Source organism: Cupressus sempervirens, chromosome 3, assembly GCF_028749045.1.
Source record: "Cupressus sempervirens isolate cs-2001-9-10 chromosome 3, ASM2874904v1, whole genome shotgun sequence".
In the NCBI taxonomy this organism is placed as follows: Eukaryota; Viridiplantae; Streptophyta; class Pinopsida; order Cupressales; family Cupressaceae; genus Cupressus; species Cupressus sempervirens.
Genome location: NC_143120.1, coordinates 1119953395 through 1119979861, shown reverse-complemented (window position 1 = coordinate 1119979861; position 26467 = coordinate 1119953395). Strand labels below are relative to the sequence as shown.

General features: G+C 33.1%; 1 pseudogene; it reads left to right on the top strand.

Annotated features, from left to right (window-relative positions):
• The first annotated feature begins 19845 nt into the window (after nt 1–19845).
• Nucleotides 19846–21303, top strand: LOC149570731 (aspartic proteinase nepenthesin-2 pseudogene; annotated as a pseudogene).
• The last annotated feature ends 5164 nt before the right edge of the window (nt 21304–26467 follow it).

Genomic DNA, 26467 nt, shown 5'->3' with positions numbered 1-26467 from the left:
ATATATATATATATATATATATATATTTGTTGTTTTCTGACATTAATCAGATAGAAAAATTATAACCAACCACTCAAATTTTAACTTAGAATTTCTATCTTCAATTTCAAATCTTTCCCAAATTACCTGATAGGAAAATTCGATTTAACAAATGAATTTCTAAATTAAATTTTCTTTTAAATCTCAAAGCCTTCCCGTTTAAATACAATTTCCTTTTTACCTATGGACGAGGCTTTTAAATGGATTATTTTTCTTTCAATCCTATTATACAAACGAGATACCAAACACATAGGACAAGAGAATAAGAAATTCACGCAATGAGATCTAGAGACTTGATTTCAACAATCACAAAGAAGACTGGAACACCATCTTACTTAATTCAATCAGTGATCAAAACACAAGACCCTACTTGAACCTGATGCTAACACGCAACCTTCCGAGAATTGAGAGAAGATTCACTTCCAAAATTCGTCTCCAAAATTTGTTCCCAAATCTCGTGTCCAATATCTACTGTCCCCTCAAAAGAACCCCTAAAGCTGTGATAAAGAGTTTTCTCCTCAAATCGGGGCACTAATTGTGCGTTCACCCGAGATGACTCTTTGCTCAACTGGGTTAACTCTCAAATTAACTTGTATTAATCTTTGCTTTATCTTTTTAATGCACATTAAATGGATTATTAAATAACTTTATTTAATATTCCACTTGACTTCTATTTTTAATCTTTATTACTTTTAATCCCATGCGCACTTTATGAAATTAAAATAACATTATAATTTCCTCTTATTTTATCTTTTTAATTAATTTCTTTATTTTCAACACATGCTCACATCATGCAATCTTACAACTTTTAATAATTAATATATTTTCACTTTTTAATTTATTTTAGAAACTTAATTGATAAAATATTTAATTAACTTAAATAACAATAATATTTAGCATTTATTTAAAAATGAACTCTGAATATATTATTATTAAATTAAATAAATATTATAATGTTCTAAATTATCCTTAAACTTTTATCTCCAAATTTAATTCTTTTTATTTAATTAATTTCTCAATTAATTAAATATAATCAAATATTAAAATATCATAATAATCTTCTATTAAATTAAATCATTAATTAATCATTTTAATTAATTTCTTTTATATTTAAACTCATGTTTAGATCATGCGATCTAGAAACCTTTAATAATTTAATATCTTTTCCACTTTTAATTTATTTAAGAAACTTTAATTGATAAAATATTTATTAATTCAATTAATAATAATATTTAGCATTTATTTAAAAATGAACTCTAAATATATATTATTATTAAATTAAATAAATATTATCACATTCTAAAATTATACTTAAAATTTTTATTTCCAAATTTAATTCTTTTTATTTAATTAATTTCTCAATTAATTAAATATAATTAAATATTAAAATATCATAATAATTTTCTATTAAATTAAATCATTAATTAATCCTTTTAATTAAACTTAATTAATAGAAAATACATCAAGGACTCATAAAGCAACATACGAAAACCCAACATAGAAAAATACATACTAAATCAAACGAAAAGGGTTATAATCACGAAATAACATCATTGGATGCATTCGGAGGTTACTTAACTTAGATACTTGCCCTAATTATCAATTAGGACAATTGGCTAAAGGGTTTAGGATTTGGACATAAGAGTTTATCTCCCCTCTCTTAGCATTGAGATAATGCGATAGGGTACGCTCATCCTAGCAATTCAGGGAAGTCGATACCCGGTACCTGCAACCTGCATAAAATCCACGCATGTACATACACAATATTCTAAGCTAAACAGACAATGGCAGGAAGTGGTGCATCGTGTAGATCCCGACTAGCAGGTGAGTACGACTCCCTTCCTTAACCACATCAGAAACACCATACATAAAGAAAACAAACACACACACCATACACATGCAGTATGGGGTAAGTATCCATAAGAAAGCACATGTGATAATAAACCATCTAACTAATCATCATCGATAATTGAAAACATTGAATAATCATCATACATGCATGAAATATAGAGTACCAAGTCATCTCATCATATAATAAATTGAGTGTAAAACAACATCTGATCATCTAAAAGTAATGCTACTAAACATCAAGTATAAAACTAGCCTAAAAGAGTTTGGCAATTAAAACAAAATGTGAACTAGGGGCAGGCACTATAATAACTAATGGGCGACTACCACGGGCATTGAACCCAAATCTAATAAACATCTGGTGACATAGTTGGCCTACATTGCATGTGTTATTCGCCAAATGAGGATCAACCCATGAAATGGGATCACCAAAAGGTGAATATTTGCCATAAAGTAATCTTTGAACATACTAGAGTTGGCTACAATACCAATTTCATCATAATTAAAGTCAACCCAACTGTTGTAACTTAGGTTCTGAAGACAAACTCGATGATGTTCTGATACACAAAAAACACTATAAATGCTCAATAATCTTTGGCACCCTAATTAACTTGAAGCATGGTCCACACTAATCACTTCGAAGTAGCTTGATCTTGGTTAGCACTATGTGACTTAGTGAACTCTAAGAATCTTGGTAGCAAATGGATCACTAGGTTGACACTATATGACTTGGTCAACACTAGATCCACTTCATTAACCCTATGAGCTCAGCAGACACTATTGAACTTGGACAACACTATAGAGCTCGGTTAACATTACAATCTTCTTCACTTTCACTTACTAGCTCGATAGGCTCTGCTATGCTCAGTTCACACTAAACTTTGTCTCTAAAGCTTGATAAACACCGTATAGCTCAATGGGCACTACAAACTGACTCAAGTGCTCAGTAGACACTGTATTTTGATTACTTAGCTCAAGAACAACTGAATCACTTGGTTAACACTACAAACTGAATGATAAGCTCAAGAGCAATTGTAGAGCTTGGTAGTAATGTAACCAATTCACTAAGTGTTGAGTCACTGATAGACAAATTGACCTTAATGTCAACAAGTTAAATCTTGATAGCAATATCACAATTTCACTTACTATGGAGATATATCTTTATCAAGGTAAAACATTGTTGTGAATGATGAAGTTTTTGATTTTCTATTACATATTATATTTCATATAAATTATGTGGGATGGTTTTTGACTAAAAATTTTAGATTTTGTTGTATATTAATAATAATAATAATTGTATTATAGATGAAAAATCTATTTCTAATATATATATAACAAAGATTTAAATAATAATCTAGTAAAAAGATAATTAAAAAGTACAAAATTTATTTAATGAGAATATTAGAAAAGTACAAAAAATATATATAAATATATTATTTTTCTATTTACCAATAAAGATGTTTCTATATTTTTATTTTATTTTTCTACTTATATGTTTGTATCAATATCTTACTTCTCTCATTGCAATCAAAGATTTTTTTATAGTAATTAGAAACTTTTATTTCTTTTAATGAGAATATTATATTTCCTTCACATTTTTAAAACTTTCAATAATATAAATGATGTGTTTTGAGAAGATTAAGTTATGTAGATTATGGCTTTTCTATAAAATTAATATATAATTATATAATTTTATAGGTGTTTTTTATCCTTAAACAAAAGGTGAAAGGCTATATAATAAAATATCAAAGTAAGAAATGTTTACATAATTTAAAGGTGAGAAGCTAGATTTCTCAAAGAAATGTATAATTGAAGATTGATATCACTAATATTTAAAATTTAAATGGAATAATAATAATTATATTAACTATTTAAAAATTATTATTTCTTTTATATTCTTACACAAGAATCAATATTGGAATGGTGGTTTTTCTTATTATGAATAACAATCTTAATCTTTTGATTATTGAAATATGATTATTTCTACTATTTTTTTTTATTTGATTTGTAATTGGAAGGATGAGATGTTACCAAGGAAGGGTTTGCCTAAGTCCAAGCAATTGAACCTTTGTCTCAAGAAAGGGTAGGGGTCAGTGACCCATGATCCTTTGAGACATGAGCTTGGACCTATATACTTTGAGAGAATTCGTCACACATATGATGTTAATGCAACTTGTATAAAATATATATTATTTCATTCTAAATTCAATAATATCATCATTTGATACTCAAATAATGAATATGAACATATTATTTATTTAATAGTCATCTATAATAATGGACCCTAAAAGAGAATATATATATATATATATATATATATATATATATATATATATATATATATATATATATATATGTCGCATACAATCCTCAACCTAAAACAAATAGTTGTACATGAAATATGAACTAGGATTTGAACCACATTTGACAACATAGCTTGTGTAAGTGAATAAGGACTCCCTAGTGTTTCATACATTGTATATATAATAAAATTTAATTTGACATTCTCCTTACTTGTTTCATTATGTTGTACATTTTAAACATGAAATTCCATCATTTATTATTTTAGTGTGTTTTTACATGTTGCTTAAGAATTATATGTATCATTTCCTCCAAAAAAGATACAAACACTCTGCCATCAATATTCTACTTGTATAAAAACTATTTTCTCTTATACTTCTTTCTTTGGCTCTCTTCGCAATACTTATTTTTCTCCCATATGTTGTACTTGGTTTATTGCCTCTTACTCATGATGTATTGCAACTTCCATGACATTTGAGAACTATCCTCAATCAAATACATTAATTTCATTAGTCAAAGCTGAGTTATAAAAAAAATTTCACAAATCATGAGGGCTACTTTGAACATAGCCATAGTTAATATAGATAAAATTGAAAGATAAGACCTCATTTTTATAGTAATCTCTAGCGCAAAATCTCTAAAAAACCTCTGCAAAAGTTTTCCTTCTCTTTTGACAATTATTACAAAATGAAAAAGAATCTATACAACATTATTAGAAAGAAAGAATAATCTCAATTGCAATTTCTCTTGCAATAAGTCCAAATATGTGAAGTTACTTTTACACCCACTTTTTAAGTAATATACTTTAAATTGTCTATTATCTTCAATCATGGTAATGTCACTTATCAATCATAGCATTTTACCTCCTACATGTCTACAATTGATGAACAAGAAGAGGAAAAATAGAGGATTATTAGTTACAAATATGACATTCTTTTATGTTTCCATGTATTTGAATGCTACAAGTTTTTTCAGGAGGACCTACAAAAAACATAAAAGGATGTTAGTATAACTTTTAACTATTCCAAATGGTTACTAACATGTACATGATGTTAAGGAAGATGGATTATTTTCTACAAGTGTACTAACAATGCCAATGTGATTGATGTCTTCCAAATGTAGATTTGAAGACTCCTAAATATGAGAGGAGACATGTCTCTATAGTTAATCATCATTATTTAACAAATAACTATATGTATAACTCATCTTTAAGCATATATGTAATATCAGATATATTAACTATATATGTAATATATTATTATATTAACTATATCTGATTTCTACCTTTTAACAAATATCCTTCTTACAATTGTCATTGATGCTTTATACTTCATACTCGCTTGATAATAGGTTGTCCTCCACTCGATTTGTTCTTTAATGCTTAGGAGACATCTACAGCTCGGTAGAGTCACCATCACTCGGTAGGAACTACCACTTTGAATCTGCAACAATATGCAACCTGACCTTGCTCAATAAGCTCTTGCAAACCAACCTTGCTCGGTAAGGTCTCCTACTTTTCATCATGCTTGGTGATCCCTAAGCATCTTCAATGTTGATTGGATCATTCTACTTGTTAGTTGGAACTAGAGTTAGATTCCTTCTTCTAAATCACAACTCCAATGATCTCCAAAAGGAACTAAGTTGAGGTGTTTGGACCACCCAACTCATTGACTTGGGTCTCAATCACTTTATGATTTTGGTTAGCATTCTCTGGAGATTTTGGTACCCATTGCTGCCTCATTTCTTCTTTGATATTGACATTGAGCTCTATAAAATGGTGTTTATATGTTATTAAAAAAGTATTTTTAAAAATAGTAAGAGTTATTGAAATGTTAGTTTTTTGATTGGATACAAACTAGTATAAAACATGCATTTAATAGGCATTTCTTATTGAAAAAGTGTGAGCACATATATATCTTAGCTAGAATGAATTTTTCTAGATTATATGTTTGAAATAAAATTGATTTTTAGATAGAAATACTCAAATTCAGTCATTCTAATAAGTTAGCCTAAAAGGTGACACAACTTTGTACTTTTACCCTAATACATAAATATTTTTTATCAATTAAATGAAAATAAAATTGTAAAAGAACACTTAAATAATATGGAAAGCATTTTCTAGAAACTAGAATAACAAGATTTCTCTCATACAATTTCTTGAAATGCAATTGTAAAATAAAATATAGGGGAAATGAAATGGAAATTTATGTTGTAATCTCTTCCGGGATATTAGAACAAGTGAAATAAACATAGTGATTTTCAAAAAATATGATTTTTCTTTGCATATTTATCAAAAAAAACTATAAGATTGTTTAATCAAATTTCATAAGAATTTCCCCTTACTTGCTACCTTGTTTTCTTTGGGTCTTTTGCGGAACAAGTAATTATCTTGAAAATTATTAATCATTTTCTTTATCTACAAGCATTGGCATGCCAATGAATAGAGTGAATCATTATTGATGATTGCACTAACATAAGGGAAGATTATAGTAATTAAAATAGGTGAAAATGTTTATTGTTTGTTTCATATGTGAATAATAACAATAATGAAATAGAACCTAAATCTGCTTGTTGTTAAGCCTATATCAATCTTGTTGCATTTTTTAAGTTGTGCAATAGATTGGTACATTCAGGGTAAATCAAAATACATGAAGTGGACTAAGTAACTAGTTTACAATTTAGTATTCACTAAATTTTTTAAAAATTTACATGGTACGAGGTGGAGCATTATGCATAAATTGTATGAAAGAGAATGTAAATGAATATAAGAAAGAAATGGAATTTTGAATATAATTATAAATATTGCTTGAATTAACTACACATTTTGTGCAAGACATTAACAATATATATGGTGATAATATCATAGATAGTATATTAGAGCTACAAGATTTTGATAATCCATTGGGTTTCATTTGGATTTCTAAGTATGATTGTGTCAATATTTTTCTATCAAATCTTGACACAAGCATACCAATAAATTCAAATGAAATAGATATTGTATGTATTCTAGAAAAATGAGGACATAATATAGTAAACTTGAGAACCTATAATTTTTTAAAGCATATGCAACATATTGCAACAAAATAGATTGAACTATTTTTCATTTGGCATCATAAGTAATATGTTCAAGCTAGCACTATAGATAGTATATTTGTTCAAAAAAGAATTAACAATTTATATCATATATGTAGTGCTGAAGATATATAATTTAAGATACATCAAATGTTTGTAGCATATTGAACATATTGCTCAATTAGAAAGTTTTCCGTTGATTTCTATTTGAGACCAAAATTGTGTAGAGGTGGTTGGAACAAAACAAAGGGACGACATTTATGCTTCCTTTACAACTATCACCATGAGGGCCTTTAGAGAAATATGGTTTTGGTAGGAGCATTAGTAGCATATTAAAACATAAAATAATGTGGAAACTTGTGAGATAAAAAGTAATAGTATAAGTACCTTTTTAGAAGAATGTGGTAGCTAATTTTCAGGTGCTATGACACGTATTGTCATGATGTTTTGATTGATACTAAATTTTCCTCTCATCATAAAATTGTGTAGCTTATAAATATAATTGTTGATTTGTCTTTGATGTATTCTTATTAAGTCATGTTTCTAAAGGAAGGCCATTTTTTTCAATGAGATTCTTTTCTATGAAACATTGGATGGTTTGATTGTTGTATTTTGTTATTGTTTCTTTGATACACAAATAGTATATGTAGTTGAGTTCTTCATTGTATTTGATACAATGGGCTAAGTTTCCATCCAATGTGTCGTAGTTGTCAAATCTATAATTGTATTTGGGACAAAATACACATAATGGGTGTGAATATGCATTTGTGGAGCTTAGTATTCTAACAACCTAGATGAAGAAAAAGAATATTAGTCAACTATAAGAATAAAGGTAATGAAATAAAGAGTACAAGATGTTTTAAAAATTTACTTCAATTATCATGTGCAATAACCAATAGTATTTGTAGTGTCTTTTTGTCATTGAGTCTACAAATGTATGTTGACAAACTTGTGCAAAGAGGGTGTTTCTAGTCTTTCTTTTTACTGATGTTTCTAAACAACATGATGGGAGTTTCATTTTTATTAACTATTAGATTCCATTTGGGAATACAGTTGAATGAATTTGGCATGCATGTACAATAATTATTGAAAACTAATGCTAACTTTTTTAGAAGTCATGAGTAAAATTTGAAAATAGAATAGTAAATGAGGATTATAGCAGAGAGAAGGAGCATAATGGTGCTTTATCTATATTAGTATGTACATCCTTAATATCAAGTGTGTATTGATTTCCTCTCTTTTTTGTCCCTACAACTATTACACCTATTGTGTCATTTGGGTATTCACTTATACTAGTTAGAAAATATTTTATAGTTGTGTTTGGAATGAACTTATATTCAATTGGGAGTGGACTAATTATTTTAACAGTGTTGAATTCTTTCAAAATTAAGATGCAATTTGAATCTTTGTGAGCATATTCTATTCTAGGTGCAACTCAGAATCATGTTATTCCTATTTCACTAGCTGGAATGATCTTGTCCTTGAAGTTCCATTAGATATTTCTACCAACATCAAGCTTTATGGTCATCTCTCCTTTAGAATATTTAAGTTAGAAATAAAGATTTTGTGTGATCATAATCCTTTGTTGAGCACAACTTTGTAGATGACTAGCACATCACCTTTGAATGTTGTGTTGATCTTTCCAGCTTTCACTATTTAGCCTTGGTCTATTAGGAATAGGAAAATATTGTGCTAAGATTATTGATGTATAAGTCTATGTAAGGGATAAAAACAACTTATTTTATTACCTTTTAGGCTCTTTTGACTTTTTTGTCTTTGGTTGATTTATTGGTTTTCCTCTATAACACATGAAAAAATGGTATGTTAAGCTTATTGATCCTTAATAGTATGTAAAGGATAAGAACAATTTAGGTTATTACCTTTTAGGTTCATTTTGGTCTTCTCTATTTGTTGACTTTGTTACTTTTTTTTGTATTCCTTCTCACTATTGTAAAGGAAAATTTGAGGTAATGTCTATACAATAAGATCATTATGTAATTTGGAAGAATATACATTTGTGCATTGAATTATCATGTTATATAGTGAATATTAATCATAGTTGTAAGGTTCTTTGTATAATATGCTACAGATTTAGATGTAGAACAAATATATGGTGTTGAATTTATCCATACATTATCTATTAGTAGTTTGTTCACAACATCTATTTCCTTAAGGACAAAATGTGTATTGTGTTGTTGCATGTGTTTTTTGAAGTCTTTTGGTTGTTGTGCTCTCTTTAGACATTTCCAAGTTAAATTGACCCACAGTAAAAAGGTGTTTCTTTGTCAATGGATGTGTAACTATTTTAGTCATAATGACTATGATTTCAGCAATGGAATATTGGGTCATATGTAGACATTGCAATCATTGAGTTCAATGTTGTTGTGATGGAGTTTCAATGTTATGGCTTCACGGTTTTGTATTCTATGTTCTCTTCTTTTGGAGACTAGTAAATTATTTGTTGTAAAAGTTGTTATATCATGTAGATGATAAAATGTATGGTTTTTTAGTTATTCAAGGATATTTCCATGTGATGGAGGTAAGTGAGCCTCTTGTAGGTAAAATATATGACATGAAATAAGGTTGTAGTCATTCTTAATATCACCTGTATGGTTTTTTAAGCATTGATTATTCAATGTGCACAATAGTATGTGTGATATTTCAATTGAGCAAGTTATTGGATTCTCAAGTTGGAATTGTGCATTTGAGTGAAGGCAAGACATTTTGTGGTGGGTATTTTGTTTGACTTTGAAATTTTTTGGTTGCAAAAGTTTTAGTACAAATAGTGGTTCAATTATCCTTATTTGGGAAATTTGTGTGTATGTTAAGTCATGTTCTATAATTTTGGTTGTCTCAAATGCAAGACTATTTAAAATTAGTCCTTGAGATCAATGTATTGTTTAAGCATATGCAATTTGTATTAGAAATTGCTTTCTACTCTTTATTTGTCCATTTGTTAGCACTTTTGGAATAGGCCTAATTATGCAAAGTAAACCTAATGTGTTTTAATTGATACAACATAGTATTGAGCTAGTTTATCTTTGTTTATGGGAAATTTTGGGATCATTAAATTAGATCCATATTATATCAATTTTTTTTCCTTCTGTAGGTCTTAAATATACCATTTGATCCATTCACAAGGTCATCTTCTATGTTGTATTTTCCTCCAAAAAACTCTATAAGAATGTTTGGTTTGAGGATGATTTGAGTTGGCAATGTTGCTACATGATTGTGAAGTCATGTTGCATTGTAATTATTGTTAACATTGTCAATTAAATCTAATATGATATGATTACCTAGAAATATGGACGATGTATTTTGTTATGTGCATCAATGCCCTTCTTCTTGAAGAACATGTATGGAAATGTTGGATCAAGTAGTGGGGGTTGTAAGCAAGTCTGATTGGGGTATTATATGTCATCATTTATTTGTGATCCTCTATGTATTGTACTAAGTATTCAAATGAATTGCTTATCCTTTTATTGCATTGTTTTGGTTAGTGTGTTACATTTGACATTGTCTCTCTAGAAATTGTAAGGCATTAATTCTATTAGACTCATCTTGTTGTCAAGACATCAAAGTCCAATACTAAGAGAACTTGATATAGGTCACCATAGAAAATTGTGTCAATGTTGTCAAAGTATGTAGAGGAAAATTTCATATATCTTGTAGTCATTTGTCTACATACTACAAGAAAGTGGATCCTACTAATGAAATCTTGTATATGAGAAGTACATGTAGTTGGTCATCTAAAATTATATAATATCCCATAGTCGTTTTGTGGTGCATGGAATAGGAGAAAGGGGGCTCCTTTTATTTAGAAATGGAAAAAGCTACCTAGAGTCAGTTTCCATCTAATGTTCAAAACATGAAGGGTCACACATTCACCATAGATCCTATTAGTGAGGATTTCAAGAAGGCTCTAGAACCCTATGTGGAGATTAGAATGAGGAGCTCAAGAGAATAATTAGGGTAGAATGATGAGCTTGTGGTTGAATATTTGTTTGTCTCTTAATATCCAGAGAAAGAAGAAATAATGATGTTCCAGTCCTAGAGTTTGGAGGTCTACATTAATTATTTTCAAAGAATTTTAGACTCTGACTCCAAATTTCTCATGAGTGGAAATAGTAATGCCAAATATTTGGCTTGGTGTCCAAATTTTGAAGGGTTACTGAGGGCTAGTAGTAGTAATCAATATAGAACTATGAAATTTTGGGGTATTTGGAGCATTATAAAAAATAATAATAGAATATCACTATAATATTGGTTTTGTGTGAATTAGGTTATTGATCTTCTATTATTTTTAGAGCATGTATTATTAAATAATAAAAAGAGAAAGAAAGAAGGAAATATTCCCCAAACAATTAGAAAAATAACATTTGGAAAGCTAGAGGACCAAAAACCAATAGAACTCAGGTATATTATTCATAATAGAGCACAAATTTACACACAACAAATAAACTAAATGACCATGTTAGGTCAAAAAATTATTTTTGTGAGAGTTGAGAACTAAATGTTGTAAGGGCTGAATGTTCAACTATGAGTAATGTTTTGAAGGCTTTGAAATATGGGTATGTGAAGGAAATATGGGTACATAAGGTTACTATGGAGAGAAACTTTGGAGACTTCTAATGAAATGTCAAAGACCCAAAATGGTTATTTTATTCTACACTAACATATCTACAAACTTAGGAATTATTGTAACTAGAGATTATATGTGCATTTCCTTTCAAAATAGCCCATGGAATTTTTATTTTCATGTGTTTGTGTTTTCAAGTTCTCCATAGGGTCTTACCAAATTTTCCATATTTTTGAGTTTAGAAGCTCTACCTGAGTAATAATGAAGTGAATTATCTGTGTTGATCTTTTACAGGAACAATAAAGAGTATGAATGCTAAAAGTAGTTGAGTGTTGAATGCCAATGTTAGGTCTGCAAAAAAATTATTCAAAGTTTTATCACCAATATAATCAAGAATTAGGATTAAAATCTAAGAATGAAAATGAAACAAATGCATTAAGGCTTTTTCCAACCTAAAAAATGAGAGAGGGTTTTTCTCAACCTCCAAAATGAGAGTAAAAATCTGAAACAATATCGATGGCCATAGGATTTAGATGCAAAATAGACAAATACAGATGAATAACAGACAAAGTAGGATTGAATTCTTTAATTATCAATAAATGAATGGGTTGGAGAAATCTTGGAAAATATGAAGTTTTTATTATCATTTACTGAAGCCAGTGTATTTTATAAAGATGTACTCTACATGGTAGAGGTGTAGACACTATTATCTGGATTATTTTTATGATTTTCAAGAATAATTTTTCATAACTAAACTATAGTTTATACAAATAATGTGAAAAAATCTTAAATTTCATTGGTCCATTGAAAAAAACTTTGAGTTAAAGGAAACCATTAGTATTCTACCCATGATAGGAACTATTGAGGAAATCATACTTGCCTCTATAGTCAAACATATGTAACTGGGGTCCCTTACTGGGGGGCTTACTAAAAAATAGAAGAGGTGACTACTGAGAATTTTCAAGGATATTCAAAGGTGAGAGATCTTGGTGGTCCCATGAATTGTACATTGTAGATCTATATATTTATTCACCACTCCCCTCAGAATTCATGACAAGGGCTTAACTGTCTCTTGTGTACTATAAGTTGAATTGTTGTATTAGGCATTGATAGATTGTTCTTTTGGTGCAACAATAACCCCACTGTAACAAGTTGTATAAGATCTTATTCACAAGTTTGAATTCCTCAGACCCTCAAGTAACATTGAGGGGGAGATTGTTGGAAATTTTTTCAGTGCTCCCATTGAGATTCGTGACAAGGGCTTAACTACCTTTTTTGTACTATAAGTTGAGTGGGTATATTAGGCATCGACGGATCAATCTTTTGGTACAATGATAACTCCACTCTAACAAGATCAACTAAATATTTTAAATTTATGGTGTCATGATTTATAGTAGGATTTATTTTATTTTGGTGGGGAAAAAAGAGAAGAGATCAATTGTTGACATGCGGCACAGATTTTTTCTAGGGTGGTGGAGTTATTCTCAATCCCACCCCATTTTCATCAACTCAATTTGAGAGGGATATGAAGTAGGAGCTCCTACTTTATAAGGAAAATATTCCAAATAAACCTCTTTATCCAAATTGGAACTCAAACCTTCTCACAGAAGGTGCTTTACTTGAACCTACCTAACACCTGTTATAGGTGCCAGTCTGCAGAACACAAGATCAAGGATTGCCCTTTGGCTACGCCTAGGGTCAAACTCTAGCCTAAAGCAACACCTGTCAAACAGGTCGAAGGGAAAAAAGAATAATGGGTTACTGTTGGGCACAAGGGCAAGCCTTCCTTGAATCCCTTGGCCCCTAAGCCATCCTATGCTGCGGTTACCATGATTCCTCCTACTTCCACAGAAGTATCAATGTCTGCTAGCGTGGAGCCGCCAACGGCTTCCATTGCACTTGTTTCAGGGGTTTCGTAGGTTTCAAACCCTACTGGTTCATAGGGTATCAAGGCGGCTGCCAAGGCCTTGCCCTTGGCTTGGGCTTGTATTCCTCTTGCAATTTCTTCCATAGTACCACCAGCAATAAGGCGTTCTCGCAGTCCTCCTAGATGTGTAGAGATATCAGGGGTAAAACGGCAGGCTATAAGTCCAAAGGATTTCCCGTCTGACTTCCACCTGGTTTCTACCTTTTTGCAAAATAGTTACTCCTCTCTAGAGGATGAGGATGATATGGAAGAGTTCTCATGAACTTCCTCTCATGGAATGTTTGAGGTCTTACAGACCTCCCCAGAAAGTTCTATGTCTGGGATACCCATCATAGACTTGGGAATTTAGATTTTCTTTGCCTGCAAGAAGTTAAGATTTCTGGTTTCATGCTTTTTTTTGCATGCCATGTCATTTGGTAGGATAGCGTTATGTTTTCTTCTTAGCATGAAGCTGGCCGAGGTGGTGTAGTTACTCTCCTGTCACCTCACCTTCATTCTGCTATTATCTTGCATAGTTCTGACCCCACACACTGTATTATTTGGCTTTTTCTCTCCATTAACAATCATTCTTTTGGAGTCATTAATGTTTATGCCTCCAATGATGCTGTGGAAAGGGCACAAATGTGGGTTTGGCTTGTTGACAACTTGCTGCCAGGTACTTGGGTCCTATGTAGGGACTTCAATATGGTTGAAGTGGCCTCTGACAAAGATGGCATTCTACCTTTCTGTTGGACAACTGGGGAAAGAGAAGCTTGGTTTTACATGAGACATAAATTGGGCCTTTTTAATCCCAATACAAACCGCCGCCATGGTAGTGGGGCCTGGTACACTTGGTCCAATTTTCAAGCCGGTCCTGACCGCATTTTGAAAAGCCTTGATTGTGCTATGATCTCGGCACAATCTTTTTTCTCCTTTTCTGAAGATTGTGATTTTCCTGTCATTCTCCTGATAGATGTGATGCTATCAAACCACTATCCCATTCATTTTGGCATTTCTTGGCAAGTAGCTATCCCCGAGGTGGCTAAGTCTCAATTCTTCCTCAAAATGGTTGTGTTGTTGCATGCTTCCACCATCTCCCACATCCAACATGTCTGGAACATGGAGCCACATTCACATTCCCGTCGAGGTTGGATTCAATGGTGGAATGACGCCATTACTAGAACTGCTCGATTTTTGCACATCTACGAGCGTTAGCTAGCTATCTTTAGAAAATGGTCTTATGAAGCCAACACCCTTGCCCTCAAAAAATCCTCTGAAGCTCTCACCTTCAACCCCTTTGATGTGGAGTTACAAATTCAACTTGCCAAGCTTCCCCATGATAAGAAAATTGCTAATAACTATGCTACCCGAGGAGCCCAAATCAAAGCCCATCTCTACTGGTTGGAGGTTGGCGACAAAGCCTCGAAGGAATTCTTCCAGGCTCTCCGAGCCGGTCATACCAATGTTGGGATTAAAAAGATAAAATAGGGAACTGATGTTCTTTCCAGTCTGCCCGACATCCTGCAAGCATTTGTTCTTCACTATGAGAACATCTTTGCTTCATAGGGAAATTCGGTTGCTCACGAGGAGGCTCTCAAAAAGTGTATTGTTGTTACTCCAAACTGCCTCGTGGTTGAGCAATGCACTTTCTGTGAGAAACTTCTTTGCCTCTGAGACCTTAAGGAGGCAGTTTACTCCATGGTGGATGAAAAATCCCCTGGGTGTGATGGATTTCCTTGCAAATTTTACAAACATCTTTGGGAGCAAATTGGTCCTGATCTGCACAAAGTCTATCTTGAAGCATATCATTCTAAAAGCCTAGGAGCAATCATAAATAAAGAAATTATTAAATTCATACCCAAAGCTAGTGATCCTGAGGACATATGCAACTGGAGGCCCATCACCCTCCTGAATGTGTCTTATAAGATCATTGACAAGGTGCTCTCTCTCAAAATCTGCCATATACTACCTTTAATTGTGCAGCTTGAACAAACTGGCTTCATCAAATCCAGATATATTCTTGACAACATCATTGCTATCTGGGAAGGTATGGAATGGGCATGTAAGTCCAAGCAGTAAGCTATCTTTTTAAAGATAGATTTTGCTAAAGCCTATGATCACAATGAATGGCCTTTCATTTTGGCTATGCTTCAAGCTCTGGGTTTTGGTCCCAATTTCCTTTAGTCCATGGAGATGCTCGTTGGTGACCCTAATGCTTGCATCACCATCAATAATTCGCAATCTGAAGCTTTTGGCCTTTTTCACTCCATCAGGCAAGGTTGTCCGCTAGCTCCAGCACTTTATGTCCTTACTGTTGAAGATTTTGGTTATTTACTTGCTCACTCTATGTCTTCAGGACTGGTCCATGGCATTTCCTTGCCTGATTCTTCCTCTCAGTTAGTCAGTGGTCATTTTGCTGATGATTCTTTTCTTACTCTTCTTGAAGATCAAGAAAACATAAAAAATGCTTTAACTTGTCTAGACACTTTTTGTCAAGCCTCTAGCTCTTCCATTCAATGGCATAAAACGCTCTGTTACCACTAGTCTTTCTTGCCAGCTCTACCTTGGCTCAGCCAGTTTCAATGGAAATGGGTTACTCATGGAGAAATCTTCCACTTTCTTGGCATTCCCTTTGCTTTCTAGGCTTCCCCTCTGGAACTTTGGAATGCTATGCTTGCTAAGATTAGCAAAAAGCTTGATTATTGGATCACTAAGCCGCTTTGTCTTGCTGGTAAATTCTAGATTTGTTCTAAGATTCTGGCTGCCACCCATGTGTACTATTCTTCCTATTGGGCTCCCTCCAAAGCTTCCTATCTCAAGCTAGAACGTTTTCTCAGAGATTTTCTTTGGGCCTCTAGTTCTGACCATCATGGTTTTCACAAAGTTGCTTGGGATTTTTGTTGTCTCCCAAGGGAATATGGGGGTCTCAGCCTGCTTTCCACTCGGAAGCAGGGCCTTGCCCTTTGTGCAAAATGGATTATCAGAGCTATTTCTAGAGATGAAACCTAGAAGATACTAGTAAGGCATTGCATTTCTTCCAACTTCCCTATTAACAGACCGGCGTGGAAGGGGATTGGTTTTCAGAACCTTCTCACTATGCGTGAACCAGTGGTGATACAGGGCTCTTTTGTTATAAAGAGCATCTGGAAAGCCTAGGAAGCTGTTAAACCTTGGCTTTGTTGGGCTAGTGATGAGTTTTGCAATGGGCTATCCTTAAATCAACAGAACATTTGGTGGTCTCCCTTGTTTTCCATCTAGGGCACTCCTCTTGCCAAGACTCAAGGTGTCAGTGCTCTGTGTTTCTTTAAACGTGGCATCCGCACTACCAAGGATATTTTTTCAAGAGTCACCATGAATTTCATGTCATGGGAGGATATGCAAGTTTAGTACCGCCTTGTTAGTTTTGATCGCTAGACTTTTGACCTTTTGTTGTCTTCCATCCCTGTGCACTTAGTTCATAAAGTGGGGATTCAGTCTGTTCGTCCTTGGTGGCATGATTGGAAGTGGTATCTTGCCACTCCATTTACCAATTATAAGCCCAACATTGGGTACAGATGGCTTTCGCCCCACCTTCCAATGGTGGATGTGCTTAATCAACGGTGACATTTGCAATCTTTTCCTTCTCAATGGAGAAAACGTTTCGACACCATTTGGAGTGCCATTACTGAACCTAAGATTGCCCACTTTTCTTGGTGCCTTGCCTTCCAAGGTCTTCCCCCAGGGCCTCGGCTCAAGAACATTGGGGTTCCTGATCCCAGATGCCCCTTCTGTGGTCAACCTGAGTCCTTTTTACATATTTTTTGATTTTGCAAGCTGCTCAGAATTATTGGCACTGGATTCATGATTTTTTCAAGTCTTTCAAGCTCGAACCTTTTTCATGGCACATGATCCTACTGGGTGATTCCCTCAGAATTTCTCGAAAGTTCTCCCAGATTTGGCATACCTTCAGGATGGAAATTTTGTTTTCTCTATGGAAAGATAAGAATGCAGTTTTATTCACTCATAGTTTTTTGGATGTTAACATTGCAATGTACACTAAGGCATGCATTTGTAACAATGTCATTATGCAGATACAGGTGCAAGCTAATAAAGTTTCCCTAGAAGTTACGCACTTACAGGAATTGTTAAATCATTAGGGCAATGCTCCATGCACCATTTCCAGAGTGCCTCTGGATGCCTCGGCCGATGCCTCTTCGTCCCACAGTCACCGTTCCTGATGCCTGTCCTTTGGCCGCCATTCAAACACGCTGTGCCCCAAGGTCCTTGCCACCGCTCTCCTAGCGGTGGACATGGCGGCTGGAGGCGCCCCTCTGCTTCCCCACCATGTGGTGGTTCTAGCTAGTCCCTGGCTCCTCCCCCTGGGCGGGCTTCTGGCCAATCCCTGGCTCCTCCCCCTGGATGGGTGCACTGTGGCAAGTTTCCTCGGCTGGCCTTGGCAATTGCTCCTCCGCGGCTACCCCAGATTTTGCTGATGCTACTGACGGCTGGATTGTTCCCAATCTACCCCACAATCCCACTAATGCGTGGGGATTTCATGATAAAGATGATCCTCCCTCTGCTGGTACTGCTTTGGCAGCTTAAAAATTTTATTTTTTTTGATGAATAGTTAATAGTTTTTGGCTGAGGCCATGTTGTTTTTTTCGGCTTCAGCCGTCTGAACTCATTCGCAAGGTGATCTTGTATCCCTCGGCCCCTTTTTTGTGAATTGTAATCTTAGTAAATTTTATTAATTGAAAAGGACTATTCATCAAAAAAAAATTTTAAAAAAAATCACATACTTAAATAATGAAGTATCTACACTAAGCTTAAATTTTATGAGGTTCATTTCAAGTCTCGTGACTTGTAATATAGTTTGAGCAAGGGCTAAGAAAGAGATAACAAAAGGAACATTAATGTAAAAGCTATATTTTATGTTATGGTGTGACTTGATATTCAAACTATTCATTTTTATTGCTTGACTATGAAAATGATTTACACTTTGTTCTTGGTCTAACTATAACTATTTGAACATGATCATCTACCTTAAAAAGTTTTCTCTAGTAGGAAGCAAATTGTGAAAGAGCCTTTTCCATAGTAGTTGAGATGACTTGTAGACATACCATCAAATGTAAAAGTAGTCAAGCTATCTCACTAAGAATAATCTGAACATATTTAAAGGAATGAAAAGAAGATGCATCCATAATTTATTGTGGCAATATTTCATCGATAGTACTTATGAGAAATCTTAATTTTTTCATGGAAGAAGCTAGCACATTGGAATGACTTATCATTTCAATAGTAATCTAGTTGAGAATGATGAAATAAAATGTATTTTTGTAGGTCTAAGAGTAATCTAGCTGATATTTTCATTCAATCCTTGAGCAAAGACACTTTTTAGTGCTTAAGAAAAAAATTGAGCATAATTCATTTGGATTAGGAATAATCTTGTTCATGAACAAGTGGCATTTTCAATAACTTCCTTGTACATAATTTGTTTTAGGTGTATCGTTTTTGAAGTGGTCATTTTATGGATTGTAGTGTCTTGTATAATTACTCATGTTCTGGATAAATATATTATTTTATTTTGAAACATTATTATATTGCTAGAATTATCTAAAACCTTGTTCAAAGTCATAGACTATATAGCATAGGCTATTGTATTTATGGATAATCCATTGAAATGTAGTTTGTGAGGTAGAATTTTTGTTTCATAATAATATTTTCCATTTGTGTAATATATTACGTATTAAAACCTTTTAAAAGTTTCTTTACTATTAATTTATGAAAAACTTGTTATATTATATATTACAATTTTCAACTTGGATAAGAACGTTCATCATTTGCTTGACAAATTTCATTAATTTCTCAGTCCAAAACTTGACACCGGTGTTGCTGCGTCGAAACTGCTGTAGAGATGCCCTGTTGGAATATTTGTTTTGATGGAGCCCCGTTCTCCTCGTCGGCTTCTCTTATGACAGTTGTTGCCTTGGAAACGCCTTCCTCGTTCTTGTTCTCAACGTTGGCAAATGTCCAAATTTCTTGTGACGAAGCCTCTGATCCTCTTCCATTATAAGGATAAAGCAAGGAAAGCCTTTCTGCCACCGCTGTATATTTCTCTGCGATGGCACGCACCAATGGTCTCACGACAATCCTGCTAGGGATGCTAATGGTGCTGAACGCTCAAGTGAAAGTAAAAGCCTTGCGTGTAGATATGCAGCGCGTGTGGAGCAGTACAAACATGACTCATGTTGTGAACAGAAGTAACGCTAGGCTCAAAAGATTAGAAACTGCAGTTATAATAGGAGATTTGTCTCACGCCCCCGACTTGAGCGCGCCTGTGAAGATTGGGGACACCGTAGGAGAGTTCATGATGACAATGGGCATCGGAACCCCGCCACGCAAAATGATTGGCATCGTTGACACTGGAAGCGATCTCATCTGGACACAGTGTAAACCCTGCACGAGCTGCTTCTCTCAGCCAGACCCCATCTTCGATCCGGCCAAATCAAGCACCTACAACAAGATCTCCTGCCCCTCTTCCCTCTGCTCTTCCCTCCCCACCAAAACCTGCACGCAAGACTGCGAGTACTCCTACACCTACGGAGACGGCTCCAAAACCCAGGGCGTCTTGTCAAACGAGACATTTACGCTGTGGGATAGCAGCGGAAACCCACAGTCAATCCAAGAGGTCGCCTTTGGTTGCAGCCATGACACGCAAGGAGACGGATACTCTGAATTGGACGGTCTCGTGGGACTCGGACGAGGAAGCCTCTCCTTCATTTCTCAGCTTGGTTCCTCGGTTGGGTCGAAATTCTCCTACTGTCTCACCTCTTATGCCTCTACATCGACATCCGAAACAAGCCCTCTTTTCTTCGGCAGCGCAGCCGAGTTAAAAGGATCCAATGTCAAGTCTACGCCAATGGTGAAGAACTCCGCCCGTCCTGAGCTGGACACATTCTATTACGTCTCTGTGAAAGGAATCAGCGTGGGGACAACCGTGGCGGACATTCCAGCGGGAGCGTTGGATATTGGGAGGGATGGAAATGGAGGGTTCATCATCGACTCGGGCACCACGCTCACTTATTTATCACCCGATGCCTTCGATGGAGTTGCCCGGGCTTTGCACTCGGCACTCGGATGGGAGGTGGCCCACGGGTCTGGCGCCCATGAATATAGTCTCTGCTATTGGGCTCCTTCCGGAGCAACGGATACTGATCTTCCTGACATGACATTTCACTTGGACGGGGGTGCGGATTACGTTGTGGAAGGGAAATACAATTTTGCGATCGTGGATCCAAACAGTGGTTTGTTGTGTCTGATGATTTTGGAAATGACCCCAAAATCCGCAGCGAAGGTTCCTTCCATACTTGGAAATTTTCAGCAGCAGAATATGCATATTCTCTACGACAATGATATTGAGACGATCTCTTTTGCTCCTGCTACTTGTGCCGAGTTATCTCAACCGAAATTCGATCAACAGTTCGACTCTATTTCAGGTTCGCCTATCTCATCTCTAGGGCTGTTGACCTTCATTGTTTCCTTTATATGTCCTTTCATTATTTTAACAGTTTCACTCTAGTGCATGAGCATTGCAATGGAGTAGATGTGATTCGTAGAGCAATGTCCTGCCTGGTATCTTTTCTTTGATTCTAATAATGCAATCAACGCTATGATAAGCGCGTGTATTTATATTTACTTTTTAGATTTTGTTCTAGCTTCTTTTTTTTCCTCTTCTCTCTTTTTCTTTTTCCACCGGACCTTGGAAAGCAGATATTCAATACTTCAATTACAATGGATGTATATAGTCAGCTTTTCATACATGCAAATAATATAATATTTTTAGTTTCTCTCGTAAGACATGAAACTATAGCATTTAGGTTACGTTAAAGCATTAGTTCCTATTTCGCGAACTGAACAAACTGCAAATAATTCTTACTTACACAATGGTTGAAGTAATATTTTATATTACATGAAAATTTTAATTTTTACTGTTTTTTTCTATTGGATCTTTTCTTTTTTCATGTAGTCATTTTATTGTCAATGTCAATTATTTTTAGAGAAAATAGGGCTGCTTGGAGACATGACAATCTTCAAATACGTATTTATTGCCAAGAATTTTACGTGGCATTTTGCATAGTAGTAGAAAATTGGAGGCATTACAATCTTGAAATATGTGTTTGTTCCCAAGAATTTCACGACATTTTGCATAGTACTGAATGTGTCATCCTCTAATATCATGTCATCCAATTAGTTTTTGGTGATTCTATATTAGCTCTTGCCACTACAAATTCTCAAAAGGACAATGCTAATAAGAGCAAGAATAGAACTCTTGAGAAGGCATCCAACTTCATCATAATTTCATGTCAAATAATAAACTGTATAGGATTTATTGTTCATACTATTTTTCACAACTCATCGTCGATGAAATACCTTGAAGATACAAGCATTTTATGAAGAAAATTATATCTCCATACTAAATCATAAGTAGATTTGACAATATGGGTTACCAAGTAAACTAATGATATCATGACCATGGCCATACAATCTTTGTTGCAAATTCAAGGTGATTTTTAAAATTTTCATAAAATATTTACAATTGAATGAATTTTGCAAGAAAGATATTTTGATTTTGTGTATTGTTGAGAGTTTCATTTGTTAAAAGTTTTGGAGTCCCTTTAAAACATGCTTAACTATTAAAAAGCTAAGATTGCATACTAGTTTATAGATAGACTATCCATTAATTATATACCATTTGAGTTCATAGAAATTTTTATTTACATGTCAACTCAAAGATTTGTCTTTTGACATTGCACCAATATTGTATTACATTGTAATATCTTTTAAAAAATTGAGGCTCTAATATTTATAGACATTGAAAGCATCCCTACCATGTAAACAATATTTTGCATTAATTGTTTCTCTAATTAATTAAGTAATTTTATTATGTAATTATTTAAATTAATTAAATATCATATTAATTATCTTTTATGCAATTGATTAATATTTTTATTCTACTATTTAATTAATTCTATATTCTCTCTAATTAATCAAAAAAAGTTTGTAATTAATCTATTCTTTCTTCAAAAAAATTCATTAGTTTTTATGTTATTTAATTATTTATAAAATTAATCTCCAATTTTCTAAATTTATTTTTAAAATTAAATAATTTCTATTATCATTTTCTTCTAGATAATTGAATAAATTTTATTATTTTTATATGTGTTAATTAAATAAATTCTTAAATTATCTAATCAATAGACAATCCTCAAATTTGAAAATACAAATAAATAATTTTATATATTTATTCTCAAATTCAAAAATAGAAATAACTAACTTCGTTTATTTTATTAATTTTCACAAAAAGACCAAACTTATTAATTTAATTTTCTTCCAATCTTGAAAAATGCTTTTTTGGGTTTGTCATAATTTTTAGAAATACTTTGAAAACTTATTGAGAGCATAAAGAAGAAATGTAAAATATTAACTTTATGCATGATTGATGATTCTACATAAACATTAATAAGAACAAGATCTCTAGTAGACCTAATATTATTTTAGGGAGTTAATATTAATAGTGATTGTTAGTTTTCTAAGTTTTCTAAATTTAAAATATGAATGTACAATATTTATTTTTAGAAAATCACAGCCTATATGACATTATTGCTAGAGAAAATAAATATTATAATAGGCAAAAAAAATTCCTTTAAAGGAAAAATATTAAGTCTATAAGTGAAAAGTTTTACAAGAATGGGGAAATTACTTAGTTGTATTGGAAATTTTTTCAACTAATTGAAAATTGGTCTTTTACTATGTAATATTTCATTAATTATTAAAAAAATACAAATTTTATTGGTGATATTTTAATCCCTTGAAAATTAAAATTATATTTGTACTTCCACTTTTCAAGCATCGTGACTTGTCATATTGGGCCAATATCAAATGATCAAAGATCTAATTAGTGCAACATCAAATCAAGATAAAAATGCCTTTATTTGTTGCCAACTTCTTTGCAAACTTTACACATTGGTATTGATAAGGGAAAATGCATCGATATATAACTAATATCAACTATTGCACCATTTTAAATGAATTACTTATGATTTTTTGATGATCATAGATCAATGGCTTAAGTTTAATTTCCTCCCAAAAAGGTGAAGGAAACATAGTTATCTAGAAAATATCTAGAATTGAGCCTCATATCAAATCTTAACACCACGCTTAATGTTGAGCATCAATTACACTTGTTTGGTGGGTTTTATGAATGGTTGATAATGTCATGTTGTCTTACTAGAAACTAAATAATAATAAAATACCTTTTAACTAACATTATTTAACTATGATCCACTCAACACATGTGACTTCCTGGTGTAGTAAAAGTTAGGTGTATCCACAAACGAGATGACTAAGCCCCCAACAAATAAAAACACAATATAAAGATAACAAGATACAATTGAAACAAACTCTTTTTATTAATAAAGATCTGGAATTACAAAAAATAACCATATGCATGCCAAGTTGTAGGGCCTTCCCAATTATTGCCAATACATTCTAGGTTATAGACCAAATGCACAACTCTCGAGCTATCCTCTTTCTCTACCTCATCTACTAATGATATTCGACTATTTAAAACTCACAAAACTCATTAACATTACATATATAGCCATCATGATACACAATGTGGCTTTGAGTTCACAATCTCCAATAAAGGAAACATGTTATATAGTATAGAAATGATCCTTAATGAATTAATGATCAAATACATAATACATTGTAAAATCTTCAGTGGCCCTAGATATAAATCCATACGTTATCTACCTATCTAGATCCAAGAACACTTAAGCTATCTCTTAAATATAGAACCTTGCCTAAATAAATACCAAGCATCATATGAAGAACAATATAGGAAATCAGCACCCGAGAAGATGAACAATAAATTTCACCAAATGTAATATGAAATTCTATGCACTTAAGATAATGATCTATGGTATGTCCAAAATAACAAGCCAAACTCACATAATTTAGAAAGAAAAAACACATATTTTCTAAATCAAACTAGCAGACAAATAACTAGAAACAAAAATATGCAAATATACTAATAAGGATGCAATATTGCTAATAGCCCAAGGATTCTCTTGCATCAAAAACCCATGTTGACAAAAGATGTTCCATAAGGACTTATGAACATCTGAAATAATTTAAAACATAAAACCCATGCTCATTCTTAACCCATAAAACCTCTTCATCAATCAATATAGAAGTTTGTTCAGATTTATTGCTCCAACCAATTATTTCATTAGATATCTCAGATTTGACAATACTACTACTACTAGGATCAAATAAATCATACATGTTGCATGCCTTCATATGATTAGAATATTTATTTCCTTTACATATGTTCTTAATGATAGGATTAGATAATTTTTTCAAGTCAAATTGTCCTCTAGTAATAAACTTAACCACGGGTTCTATTGTTCTCGAATTGAAATTCTTGAACACATTCAGGTTATTTGCTTTCAGTCCTTCTTCATCCTTCGAAGGAATTAAAAAAATTATTTCCACTCATTTTAGTTATAACATAATGATGTAGTGTGAGGCAGTGTGATTCTTCAAAGGAGATGACCTAGCCCCTAGCAAGTAACCACACAAAGGAAATAAACCATGTTGAAAAATACAAAATTTGATAGATAATTCAACTCTTTATTCATCAAATAGCTGATTACATCCAATGTGTTAGGATCTAAGGCCTTCTCAATTATGGCCAAATATAAATTAACTACAATAATAATTTTTCAAGATCTCACAAGATCCAAATAACTCCTAGCTAGTCCAAGTCTACAACAACACAACAATCTGGTAGAAATCCCAATAATGATCTAAACTTGAGCTTGCAAGTCATGAATAAATCTTCTTGTTTCCTAAGTGCACATTCACATACTAGCTTTGATAAACTCCTCTCCTATCAGCTACCCTTGCTCAACTCCATCATCAATAATGACTCTAGACATTAGAAGACCCTATAGGCCTATACTAAACCAAGCCACAAGTTGGCCTAACAAGCTACAAGTCAACCTTGAAAATTACATAACACTTAAGACAAGCCCCAAGTTTACAATGCATAACTAACTTATAAAGTAAAACAACATTAAGTAATCTTAGCCATAGACCCATACACAATCCAATGATCCTCATCTAAGAGCACACAAGCCAACTCCCACAAATTGAAGCTCGCAAAAATAATCCCCAAAGATCACAAAGATAATAAGGAACATATTACCAGTAGCCACTAAAAGAGCTCTAGCTCAAGCATAATCTATCCAATCATTACATGCACATAGGATAAGCTCCATAGATAGTCCTCAAACATAAACCTAATTGTGCAAAACATTAGACTTACAAGGTAAATTAAAAAGTATGCCCCACACTTTGATGCCCAAAGAAATATATGCACTCATCTTCATCTTCACTGAAAGCTTCCATTCCATCAAGGATAAGAAATTTTTTTGAAATCCACTAGCTCTGCTCCATCTATTCAAACATCAAAATCTTTTGTACCGTAGTTAACCCATCAACATGCTCACTCCTAGGAACAAATTGAACAACATAGTGTTTCACCAATAATTTATGTAATTGATCATAACCAACAATAGTAACATCATCAAACATGAAATCAAAGTCATTAGCATCATGAAACTCCAAAACCATACCCACATTAGCAACAGTATAGAAATCCAAATCAACAATAT